The sequence below is a fragment of the Perognathus longimembris genome, chromosome 8, assembly GCF_023159225.1.
Source record: "Perognathus longimembris pacificus isolate PPM17 chromosome 8, ASM2315922v1, whole genome shotgun sequence".
Lineage (NCBI taxonomy): Eukaryota > Metazoa > Chordata > Mammalia > Rodentia > Heteromyidae > Perognathus > Perognathus longimembris.
In genome coordinates this window covers 51299400-51313149 of record NC_063168.1, presented here as the reverse complement: position 1 = coordinate 51313149, position 13750 = coordinate 51299400, and the positions used below count along the sequence as shown (strand labels likewise).

At 38.8% G+C, this 13750-nt stretch overlaps 1 protein-coding gene across 9 annotated transcripts in view; it reads right to left on the bottom strand.

Moving 5' to 3' along the window:
* Slc8a1 (solute carrier family 8 member A1) overlaps positions 1 to 13750 on the bottom strand; it is a 343885-nt gene that overhangs the window by 139231 nt on the left and 190904 nt on the right. The gene's annotated exons all lie outside the window — the stretch shown is intronic.

Sequence of the window (13750 nt, the reverse complement as noted above, 5' to 3'; positions counted from 1 at the left end):
GTCATTGGAGAAAAGTGCCAAAGTCATGTTTCTTTTTTTCTTTTTTTTTTGTTGGTCATGGGACTTGAACTCTGGTGCCAAGCAATGTCCCTGAGCTTTTGGCTGCAGGCTCATGCTGCTCTACCCTTTGAGCCACAGCTTCACTTGCCCCAAAGTAATGTTTGTGAGTAGTATTGCAGAAAAGCCATACAAAGCAAATGTTAGACCCAGGGAAAGCACTCCCTAAAGCCCAAGTTTAAAACTCTGGGATGTTTTCTGCGCTATTCACTACTGGCTCAGTATACACTGTCTACAAAAGTTTCTGACACAGCATAGATAATACTAGACAAAAGATGTCTGTACAATGACATCATGGAATTCCCTATCATGGTGTTTTCTACAGCTTTTAGAAGTAGATATTTTACTCTAATGTTTTCTACTCTATTTTATCTTCAAAAAGGAGAGAGGGAGGAAGGATAGGAGGGTGACCAGAAGGGAGAGAAGGAGAGAGAGAGGTGTTGCTACTGTAATAACCCCAGACTCAGAAAAGGGCATCTTATTTCTGACCCAAGCAACCATACTGTAATCTAAACAGCAACTTCAGACCAGAATACAAAAGATTAGGGCACCTCCTTTAGCATGATACTATCTTAGGTGTGTATATATATTTTGAAATAGTCCTACCCTGGAAACATGCTATGTTATAAACTACTGTGTAAGCATTAAAATATAATTACTGATTATAGAAGAGGATTTGGTGGCCTCTGAGAGCAGCCATTGGTGGTAAACATGAACAACTTAATGATGAGCTGGAAGATGGGTATGTTAAATTCTAAGGCACCTAATTGAGCTGTGGAGTGGTCTAATTTATAGTGGTGTTTCTGTTCCAGTGGTGACTTCCTAAATAGTCCTGGTACATGATTTGGCATTATTCTTAAAGTAACATTCATTTGTAACCCAAGACCCATGTGCTACCATGCGACACACAAACCACTGATGATACCATGCTTTGTGGCTCCTGCTGCCTCCTGAGTCACATGCACTGACTTGGTCTCAGCACAGCTGAGACTGAGCCAGCTTTACACAAGTGCTTTCTTGCTTTTCAAATGTAAGGTGAGGCAACTATGACTAAGCTGGAACCATGCCGTCTGAGTATATTGATGCAATCTGGGCAACCAAGTCACACTTTCAGAAGCAACTTCAAGGCCCCTTAAGTGGGATCTGTCCTCTCCTTGTGGTCCTCTATTTGCCACAAGAAATTGAAAACAGTTTGGGACTTAATAAGAAGTAATGCTATACTGGTCTTTGAAAGCATAAATTTTCCTGGCAGAGAATACTAAAGAACACGTGAAACTTACCATGCTACTAGTCAGTTAGCAAATATTTAATGAAAAATATCACCTTGACAGAAAATCAAACTGCAATATTGTTATGTCTCACTGAGTAGAAAAGATAAATACCAATGTAATAATTGTGATGTGATGAAGTCAGTTTTGGCAGAATGCAGTGGTGGGTAGACACATCAAGCAGTCAAGAAATTATGGTGCTTCCAAACAAAGTCATTCGGCAGCAGTTGATGCCTATTCTCAGAGACATGAGGAGGTCATTTTGGAAAAATGTGTGTATGTGTGTATGTACATGTGTGTGTATGTGTGTGTGTGTGCATGTATGCACATGACAATAAGAATAATTCTTAGCTCCAAACTACTATAACAGTAGAATGGAATAATGAAGGCTAGGGTGAAGTACGGGGAGGAGAGATGGGTAAGAAACTGGGGATGGGGTTCTGTGGGCTGTGATAAGCTCAGGTTGGTCAGCTAGAAAACACAGCTCTATTAACTTGGACTCCCTGAGACTCAAAGGCAGGCACTTTATTCTATGTGAAGTCAGAACTGTGTAGCAGTAAAAACTAGTTATCAAGAAATGGCTCAAACGTGGGTTCATGGAGCACAACCATTTTCTAGCTCTGGAGGCTTTAGACAATTCAATTTGCTTTCCATCTCTGACTGCTGGGAGTTTCTTTAGCTCCTGGCTGATTCTGGAGAGCAGAGAAGACAAATGGAAATGTAAGATAATTTTCCCTCTGCTTATCCTCCCTTACTTAGATCTGATCGTGCTTATCCTTAGGTCTGATCATGCTTCTTACAGGGATTCTGGGAAGAGGAGGTACACAAGGCAATGAAATGTTAAGGGCCTGAAGCACTAAGACAAAGGAAAAATGAATATGAGTTTGAAAGCTGTTCCTAATTCTTTGGCATATAAATTGCTTCTGCTTCCTCCTTCTGCTACCCTCAGCTGCCCCATTCCACTGTGAACATAGCAAACCAACATGCCATGTTTCAGGGAAGGCATTTTGTCCTGGTGACAAACCTTGAGGCTGAACTCATGACAGTGTTTCTTTTTGTTGTTTTATACATTTCTATCTAGAAAACAAGTCAGAAGATCCCCAGAAGAATTGTTCCTAGGGTTTCCCTTGAAATGAAAGATTAGCAGGGAAGGTAGGGAAAGAAATGATCAAAGAGAAAGACAGGTAGTCCTAGAAAAGAGGAGAAAATAGATGCATATTTGAGTAGATAATTGGAGTTAGATATATGGAGAAGAGTTTTGTTGGGAAACTAATAGGTCTGTGGTAATAAACTTGTGACAATATGGGCTACTTGGTGGGAATGTTCAAGAAGGGAGAACTTTCACTGGTGATGTGCTCTCAAGGGTGACTGATATTTGGGTGGTTAGCTCTACCAAATCAAGAAAATTTTGCCATCTGTTTCATCCCTGCAAAGTACCTTGATCAATGAATAAAGTCAATGAATAAAGCATATGCCATGAAAGCTTTACAAAAATTCAATAGTTCGAGGAAAATCTATACCTCTCATCTGAACTATCTACATCATCAATTCTCACCAAGGGTATAGATAACATTACATTTTAAACTTTATGTCCTATGTACAATTATTTCATCTCCTTCTACGGGCGAGGAAACTATACAGATGAATATGAGAGAAAGAATGAGACGAGCAGAATAATTATCTGATCTTATAATGATCTATTTTCTGAAAACAATAATTCTTGTATTCCCATTTTCCCATTTAACTGTCCAGTTGGGTCTTTATCGTAAGCTCAAAAGCAGCTGAAGCAAAAGGAATTATAATCTCCAAAAGAATGCCTTTTTTGAAATCAGGGAAAACACCTTTTTGTTTGTAGTAAGTAACTTTAAATGCTACTGAGCAGGAATTGAATCAACCTAGAAATCCTATTATTTTAGGTAATAATGTGTAGTAATAACTTTCCTTCTTTTTTAAAGGCTATTTTAAATTCCCATGTAGGCATTTTAGTGCATAAAGGAACTTCCATATCTTCATGTTTGGTTCATACTAATTAAAAAATCACAGGAAGTTTCAAGCAATTTTATTAAACCTTAATTAGCTACTCTGGTAATTTTGATGAAAATGATCTAACCAGAATTTCTTTCCATGGCTTGTGCCCATGTCAGAAATACAGAATTCCACTGGTTTACTTTCTAGACTTAAAATTTCAGTGTAATCTGTGGTAAGAAAGTTTATGTCAACTAAATATCAGGATAGGAATTTATAGTATAAAGTGTCAAATGATGATGGCACCAATTTGTTTTGCTTATGAGGAAACTGGTAACTTATTTCAGTCATTTTCATTCATAGTCTAGAAAAGACCTTCCTTTTCATACATGCAGAAGAACTTTTTTGTTTTCACTCATTAAAAGTACTTTCTCAGACAAACCTGACAGCTTAAATCCCAAGTCAAAGATGACTATAGGGAAATTAGTACAAAGTTTGAAATAAGCTAAGAGTTTAAGACAGACATAGCTATGAGTTCATGACTTTATATCTTAAGTTCCTGTGTCTCACACACACACACACACACACACACACACACACACACACACACACACACAGTAAAGCCTATGCATCAATGACAGGAAAATAATTTTCCCTGCTCACATTATAGACTTACCTAATTCCTCTCGATAAAAACACAAGGTTCCACTCGCCTAGGATGGTGCCCTCCCATGTGTACATAAGCCATGATTATAGCTTTCTCAAAGAGGTTAGAGTTTGTGGGAAAAGGAGCACCCTTCTATAAGTGGCATTTGAGGAAAATGTCCCAATGCATGAGTCTGCCTACTAAAAGAACCATATACTTAAAGAATAATTCCCATTTCCCTTAAAAAGTTCTTACTTATTTTATGCTAATGTGCTATACCTATTGGACTTTCCAATTAACATGAACCTTAAAAATCATTTTTTCATAACAGTGACTCTTTTGATGTGAGGTTGAAGTCACCCTCAGGCATAATAGCACTATTCTTGGCAAAGTCATCTTTTCATCCTATGGTCCACAGCAGGACACTTTTAAATTCTTACCAGTTGCAAATGGTTTCAAACACCTGTATCAAATATCCTATTAACTTGTAGCCCCATATAATTCATTATCTAATTTTTATTTTATCTTTCATCTTCATATTTACCTAGACTGTTATACAGAAATAACATTTAAAAAGTTTTATGCAGCATGTAGAAGACAGGGAAGAAAAATCAAACCTAGAGATCATTATATAGGATTTTCTCTTTTGGAGGATTTTCTCTTTTTTGTGTGTTTACCTTAGGATATTGGCAAAAGGAAATCCATGTTTCCAGAATTTTGCTACTTATGATTTTAACAGCTATCAGAGGACCCTTCAAATGCACACTGACCACAAGTTACACTGTTCCATTCTTCTTCTTTCTTGTGTTTGCTTTCATCTTGATTTTATGGCCTTTTGGAGGACTACACAATAAATAAAACTGCCAAACAAGCAGAGAACTTCATGGAGAGATTTGGGCTTTGTCTCCAGTGTCTAAGATGCATGGCAAAAGTGGGGGGGGGGTGGGAGGGGTGGGATGTGAGAGGATGGGGGGGAATGGTTACCATAAACCAGCTGCTTTCAGGGACACCCCTCTAGAGACCTGCTCAGTTGCTTGCCATTATATCCATGACTATCCATCACAGGGGCAAATCTATCACAGAAAGGCTCATTTCAGGATATAATGTGGTGTGGATAGAAGAACTAATAGAGAGAAGTGCACCCAGAGGAGTGATTATGATCTTTTAAATCAATAAAACCTTGGAAGCCTTCTGTAAATTGACTTCAGGAAGTAATGGTTCCCTTTTCAACATGCTACTGTACTTGTAGATTTTTCCTTTGTTAAGTCATTCTGAGCAAAAGGCTGCTGGACCAACAGATATACATGACCTTGAACAGTGCTGGGGAGTGAGGGAGGGTGAAGGAGGAGATTAAAAATAATGTCCTATTATTTTGCCCCTTACTTTACTAAAGTCATCTAGGTGAATTGCTGAAGGGACAAAGAGAATACACATTTGGAATTTGATCCCAACTGACTTTGAGAGACCCCGAATCACGTTAGAGGAGGAGCTATGTGCCTCTTTGTCTTCTTTTGGGGTTACTTTGTCTCATTTTTATCCCAGTGTCCTTCTTTTCTTTCTCTGTGGATCCTGCCATGAGATATTTGCACCCCCTGATTACTCTGCTTGGAGAATACTCTTTCTCCACTGCTAAACAAAGTCTCCTTTTCCATTTAATCGGATTGAATCCTGTCTATGTTTTGGGTTTATTTCTTATGTGTGTGTATCCCATTGATATGGAAGCCTCATAAAAGCCTAGAACATTTACGCTAGCCTAAGAGAACAAATAAGTTTGATCATATAAAAAATTTAAAAATAAGGAGCAAATTAGTGAATGGGAGACATGGAAATAAAACCAACCATCTACAAAACACTGGAGGTTGCTTCACCTAAACTCAAGAGTTTATACACTGTCATAGAATGTTTCAATCATCCATATTTTAAACACACACTTCATAAACCATTAAACTCATACCTTCTAGGTGGAATTTAAACATGGCTATCTTCCCTTACTATTTGCGACTTTTTAATATCTACCCTGGTGGGGCTTTGTAATTTTAAGAAAAAAAATCACTAAGTTGATGCTAAGTTGAGGGCAGGAAAAGCAATTCTAGTAAGATCTTGACCTAGTTTCTCTCTAGCTTCCTCAAGGCAGCTGAGAAGTTCTCAATTGTGTACAAATGTGTGAGCCATTCTTGTCTACTCAGAGGCATTGTGGATGGGGTAGGTTGCACTGACTTTTCTATGGCATGTTTATTTACATGATTTCTGTCATCAGATAAGATAGGGAAAGGCCAAACTCTTAACATTGAGTCCGTGGTAAAATAGAGTATCCAGATGTTATTGTTAAAGCATAATTGATTGGCATGGAAGTAAAGGCATTTTCAACAATTATATAAAGGTTCTGAGGCAAGTTTAGTAAGTTGTTTAGTAAGTTTTGAGTGTGTAAAGTGTTGAGACCAACAGAATCCATGGTGACTGAGTAAGAGTATAAACAAGTCACTGAATGACAGAAAGGAAACCAGCTACCATTTGCCATGTGTGGACCTTAAACCACAGTAAAATGTCTTCATCAGAATTGGCAAGCAGATTATGTGCACATGCTCTTAAACCAAGCAACCCTATGTCTAAGAGTTTATCTTACAGACCAAAGTTTCTTAAGTGCATAAATATTCACAATGCAGTTCCATTTGTTACAAAAAAAAGCTGGAAGCAAATAAATGCCCATCTATCTGGGACAATTTTTCTTAATATATATTGACTGCTTTCGATCAGAAGCTGCTGGGTATTTTTCAAGCAATAACTCAACTTTTATAACATTCTCATTTACTGTTCTCTCTTTAAAGATGAAATAACTTGTGGAACACCACAGAGTTGTTAAGTGGTGAAGTTAAGGCTTGAATCCCAGCAGCCATTAAAAAAATAAGAGACTTAAACTTACTGGTAAGAGATCTAGCATATGTTTTTAAATTAAAAATTCTATGACAGTAAATATAAAGGCAAAAAGAAGCTCTATATACGTATTCCCACCTATGTTACAAATAAGAGAAAGGGGTAGGAGATGTTGAAAACCACCTGTAGTAGTGGACTGCCATCCTATGTTTGATACTTTCTTGCTGTGTAAGTCTGGACACACTTCTTAATATATAGGAGAGTGGGTTCCATAAAAGTGCTATAAATTTTCCAGGGTCTCTCGTAGGTATAAAACTCCACTTAGAGTGACAATCAAGGTGAGATGACAATCTTTCTAATTTAATGTACCTTTCTGAAAGAAATTTAAAACTGATTTTTCAGTATGTCCATACAAGGAGATCAAAGCATTGTTATGTTTTCATTTGTGTAAATCAAAGGCTTAATCACATATCCAAATGCTTCATCTTCTTGATGTTAATCATCTGTGAGTTTAGAAAAATGCAGTACAATCAGCATTTTTACCTAGCTCTTCAACACATATAAATAGAAGCCCAGAAATCTCAAACACTTCACAGAAAGTACAATGATCTTAGCAATGTTAGTTGAACAAGTCAAGGGAGTGAATGAATTTTTAATGACTCATCCTCCACCCCAAAGAAGAGGATGCTAATTTCAAACATTAAATCCACTAGTTCTGTATACAACTAAGAGGAAGAGGGATAGTTTAAGTGTGAGCTTAGTGTGAATCAAAATAATTGTGAAATACATGTGCCGAAAATCTCCAGTGACTCTCTGTTTACTAAGGCTTAATGAGAGTGTGGGTGATAGAAATGGGGCACACACACATCAAATACAAATTGGCTGCTTTGTCCACCAAACTGCTTCCACTGAAGCTCCTACTGGAAGTTACATGGACTTCTTGGCTACTTTCTTCTCATAAATGTATTTGGTATGATTGGGAAGCTGGATATATTGTATTTTATTATATTGTATATATAGTATTGTATTGTAACTTTTAATAGGGTTTCTTAGGAAAATCTCTGTTTTCACATAAACAGAGTAATCTGCTGAGGGCTGTGGAGGCAAGAGGGTGGTGAGGAAAACAAGAGATGGATAGAGGTTTTAGTTTCACGGTGAAAAAAAAAACTCATGACAATCAATATTTACTAACATTTTTCTGTCCCTTAGTCTGATGAATTAGTGTAATCTTTTTGAATTCGCTCTAGGTACGTCCTTACCACTTTCAATTTTGGTTTCTCTGAAATAAACTTGAAGAGGTTGAGATTTCAATATTATGTTCAGCATTTGCTAACTGGGAAACTCGCACTAATCAACACGCTCTGGGGTACGTGTTAAGGATGATATGAAACAGAATAAGAAAGTAGGATGAAAACCAAGAGTGGATAAGTATTGTAAATATAATCACAGTTATTATTGATGGTGAAACTGAATTTTGAAATGTTTCATTCCAATTCACATGAAGAGTCTCAGAGTAGGTGTTCGGTTAGACCTGACTCTATCCTTCCCCTTTCCCTTTCTCTTTCTGACTTCCGTCCCTCCCTTCCACATTGCTGACCACACACAGGAAATAATGACTATGGCGTTGAACCTAGGGCACTTAGAAAAGAAGCTCAAGCTCCCCAAAAGAGTAAGAAGAATGTAACTTTTAGACTTCTGATTCTCAAGCATTTCTTACTTGGGGCATTTCTCACCCAAGTGACCTGGATTTGAGGCTAGTGGGCATTGCACAATCCACCTCTCTGGGTGTCACAGGCATGTGAGGCTGTTTTGCCACACAGACCAGCTTATGTCTGTGGCTCTGTGTCATACACAATTTGTTCCTTCATCATCTTCTATCAAGATCCCAGGAAAGATGTCTACTTTCATTATCCATGAAAGGAGTTGATTGCCTAAGTGATTGCCTGTTTTCTACCGAGCAGAGAAAAACTTATTAAAGACACTTCTAGTCCTAAGATTGTACACAATTAGACTCTTGTTTTTTTTCCTCTCCTTTTCCCTCATTCTCTAATAGAAATGGTAGATAAATGTGTCCAGCACCTGCTTGGACTGTTTATCTAAAATTCCAAGAGCCCTGGAAGACCTATTCATTCTTTCTTGACATAGGACAGGAAATGTGGGAAACTGACCCATGGCTGGCTCTCTTCTCAAAGAGGATCTATACAGATGATTTGGAAACCTTTTAAATTTTCAAAGTAATGTGGCATCCTGACTTTTTACCAATATCATTTTCCTTCCTTCCTTCCATTTATTTTTTTAATTAATTAATTAATTAATTAATTTATTTATTTATGCCTTTAATTCCAGGGCTTTTCATCACACAGGAGAGCTTCCCTTCTAGTGCAAGATATTTCCACCACCTTATAAAATAGAAATGCTGGGTCAAAGTGGTTTCTAGCTCAGTAGGTCGAGCTACCTTCTATGTCATTAGAGTAACTGACTTGCCTAAGAATAGACCTGCCTTTATACTCACTGGTTCTGGCAGTTGACAAAATAGTGGGCAAACCTTTCAAAAGGCTCTCTTGCATCTCTACACACAAGAAGCCTTCCTTCATCACAGTCCTGCCTGTGGATAAGGAAGCAAGCATACAACACTGACACTTCCAAAGAGAAATGACATGATATGGTGATAAACACTAAACAGTAAGAGCTTGACTATAAATTCCCAGTGAGCCAAGTACTCCCAGTGAGCCAAGTACTCCCAGTGAGTCTAGGACACTACAGTTCTTCCAGTCTAAGTCAGAGACTGGGCAAAGCACTACCTTATTCTGTCCTCTGAACAATCTTACTCATATCATACCCAATTTACAAATGAAAAATAGGCTGAGATGTCTCCTACCTTGCACAAGAGCATGGAATTAGTATATTACAGAACCAGCATTTCAAACCAGCTCTAAAAGATATCAGAAATCTCCATGCTTTACTGCTTTAGAAATTTGGATGTTTGAAGCACAAGGTGTTTCATCCCACAGGGGTGATATTTTACATTTTCTATTTTCTTTCTGGCTGTCCCATCATTTAAAAACAAAACAAAACATGGTTCAGCAATGCAGAGAGGGCTGAAACAAGACATGCACAATGACTAGAGTGATCTTTTAAACATCGACTTTTAAAGGATATAGAATACTAGTACTTATTTATGAAACATGGCCTTATAATTAGATATGTGCTCCATGTGTTATGATTTAATCAGAAATCTTCTCAGGCTCACTGTGCTTCTACCAGGAAATTTCCGCATTTCAAATTTCAGATCCCAGCTTTGAGCTGAAGCCCTTAGAACCTTGGATTTTATCACTACCTTGAAACTGAGCAGAGAGCCTAGTCCTTCTGCTCTTGAGAAAGACAAGACTCTCTGAGTCAAAGCAGGTACACTAACCTGCTCAGAGAGGAGCAGAAAGTCAACCACAGCCTGTGAGATCCCCACCTAGCTGAAATGGCACCCGTTCTTTCTTTTGCCCTCAACAGAATCTCTTTGTTTTGACCTTTTTAGTGCCACGCAGGAAAATACTTAATGAAATATGTAGACTAACCTCTGGAATGAAATTACCAACACATTTCTAAATACATATTTAGAAAAATTTGTTTTTATTGCTGGGCTCTTAATTTACTTATACCTCTATCTTAGCTACTAAAGGAGGCTGAAATTTGAGGATTGTGGTTCAAAGCCAGCCTGGGCAGGAAAGTTGGTGATACTCTTAACTCAAATTAAGCACGCACGCACACACACACACACACACACACACACACACACAGAAGTGGAGCTGTGGTTCAAGTGTTAGCCTTCAGTGACAAAGCTCAGGCAGTGTCCAGGCCATGAATTTAAGCCAGAGGACCAGCATACACACACACACACACACACACACACACACAGACACACACACACATGCACACAGATTGTTTTGTCTTCTGTTTTGAGAATGGAGATCTCTGAAGGTGAAGGGAGTAGGAAAAATGTGATTGTAACTCTACATCTCTACAACTATCTCTGGGTATTTTTTGCTCAGGGCTAGCACTCTACCATTTTGAGCCACTGAGCCACTTCTGGTGGTTAACTGGTGTCTCATAGACTACCCTCCCTAGGCTGGCCTGGAACTGCAATCCTCAGGTCTCAGCCAGTTGAGTAGCTAGGATTACAGGTATGAGCCACCAACACCAGACTTCATCAGGGTCTTTGACAATAACAATAATGATAAAAATTAAAAATTAGTGATAATAACCTTTGTTCATTGTATTCTATGTGTCCAGAATATTTTAATGCCTTATATTTAACTTAGGGTTTAGAACAATCCTGTAAAACATCCTGTAAAAAATCCTATCTTGTAGATAAAGAAACTAATGTTTTAGGAGTTTGTATGAGTTGGTCAAGGACACAAAGGGAGTTAGTGGTTAAATTAGCAAAATATGAATTTAAATTCAGAACTCAACTGATGCTGTATAGGCTTTCCTGTCCTTCAGGTCTGCTTTCTTAGCCAAAAAGTGTTAAATTGGGTTACAGGATCTATGAGATCCTTGCTAATTCAGTTCTGAAATCTCATATCTAAACACTAAAGACAGCATAATAAATGATATATTTTGAATTCTTATGTTCTTGAGGATAATAAGAACTATCAAAACAAGTTAAATTTGAACCTTGTGACTACATCTTGCCAGACTTTGCTTGGCAGTCTAGTGATTGAACCCAGGGTCTTTTGCTCTCTAAGTACCCACTCTAGCACTGAGATATATTCCTGGTGCTATGTTTATTCAGTTTGGAGACAATTTGCATCTCTTTAGGGTTTGCTGTTCCTCCTCCATCTAAGAAAGAATTCCAAAAAAGAATAATGTTATTTTAAGCACTGCTATGTGCCTAGCAGAGCACATTTATGAAGTGCTACCTTCAGCTAATGTTCCCATAGGTTAAGTATTAGGTAGGGAAAGTCAAACAAGGAGTTCCATTTTAGGTGTATAGTGGTACCATTGCTATAAAATGGGCTGAATGGACAGCGGACACTGAGTTCTGACAAGTGTGGCCCATGTTACAAATAAAATATTCCACGACTGAGCTTTGCTGTTCTTTGGACCATATCCTACTGGGGGAAATCTGGGCATCTGCTCTCCAGATCCTGGAGATCCTGTGGGATCCTGGAGGTACTGGAGGAAAAGAAAAGCATATATGGTAATGTACTGTTTTATAAGGCCTAGTTATAATCCAAAATAAAGCTTCAGACATAAGCCAGAACTACAATGAAAACACATCCAGGGAGCCATTGGCTATTCCCAGAGGTTTATACAACTAGTCCTCTTGGCAATATGAAGGAGTTTCTGGACTTTCCCAACTCTACTTTGTCCAGATATGAGATAATTCAGACATACTCAAATGTTGATGCTAACTTGTGGCAGGGAAGGTGGGACAGTTGCTCCATTAAAGGACTTGGAGTTTCATCTGACCAGACTGGGAAGCTGTCAATTCTTCCCTCATAAAGAGGCATGTGGGCTGGGAATATGGCCTAGTGGTAGAGTGCTTGCCTCGTACACATGAAGCCCTAGGTTTGATTCCTCAGCACCACGTATATAGAAAAATCCAGAATAGGAGCTGTGGCTCAAGTGTTAGAGTGCTAGCCTTGAGCAAAAAGAAGCCAGGGACAGTGTTCAGGCCCCGAGAAGCATGAAAAATGTTTCTGGTCAGGGTGACTGGCACCTTGATCAATGAGATGTGTTTAGCTAGATAATTTGGTTAAGTTACTGTAACCCTACAAAAGGGGACTCTGATGGTTAAAATATCTGTCTTTAACATAATAATTCTACAAGAGTCAAACATAATGGCAGGACTTTGACCCCAGGCAGATGTGGGCTGCTGGAAAATCTTACAAATGCTATTAGACTAGCCCCTAAGATATTTCCTTCCGTTTCCATTTGCCCTTTTGCTCAGATTTTTAGTCCACTTGATCCTTGGTGAAGGAAACAGAGGAAGGTTGGAATAGCAATTTTCAATATCCACATTCCAGACACATCAGCCTGCTACAGACAGAACTCAAATCCAAAGCATTTCTGGAATCCCCATGATAATTACCACATTATCAAGTCCTGGGCAGACTGTGAGCTATTGTATAAGGATTCTGAGTAACTCGATTCCACTAATGAACTTGAACCACCCAGACGAAGGAATGAACAGCCTGTAGCCAGTCTGAGCTGCTGCCTCTCACCCCCGCAATTTCAGAGCCTTGGCCTCTTCTGGACTTGGCACATGGCCTGTCCTTTCCCACTTTGAGCTTTCTTAGAGCTGCTTGGCAGTGTTCCTCTTAAACATGGACTACCCAGTCTCATCCTGCCCCTTACTCAGTACTGCCAGTTGTGCTGCCTTCTCCATCACAGCTCTGCTTCCTAATCTGCTACAACTGCATTGTTTCCCCTGCACCCTGTGCTCCAGAGAGAAACACTGCAGAATCACCTCTGCTCACCATGGCTGAATCAACCTGGACATCTACGTTGAGCTTCTTGAGCTTATCTACCAAAGTCATTGACCTCTGAAGCCATTTGGTCAGAACTCATAACTTTATCATATATCTGATCATGATCTGATGTATCATGTTTGGATAGAATGAAGATTATAGCTCAGGAGGTCTAGGTGAGGCTAGAAATTCCACTCTCCTAACAGTTCTGAAGATAGTAGTGATTCTGCTAGTCCACAGACCATGACAGAGTAGCCAGTATCTAAGAAAGAGGTTTCATCCTGCTCATCTTTGTACTTCTGGAATTTTAGCCCTCTATTATCACCACCACTTGGGAAGCTTTGCTACATGTGATGTAGTAGAGACAGGAGGATGACTATGGTGTGGCACCAGTGGCTCATGCCTATAATCCTAGCTACTCAGAAGGCTGAGATGTGAGGATTGAGGCTCAGAGCCAGCCTGAACAGGAAAGTCTG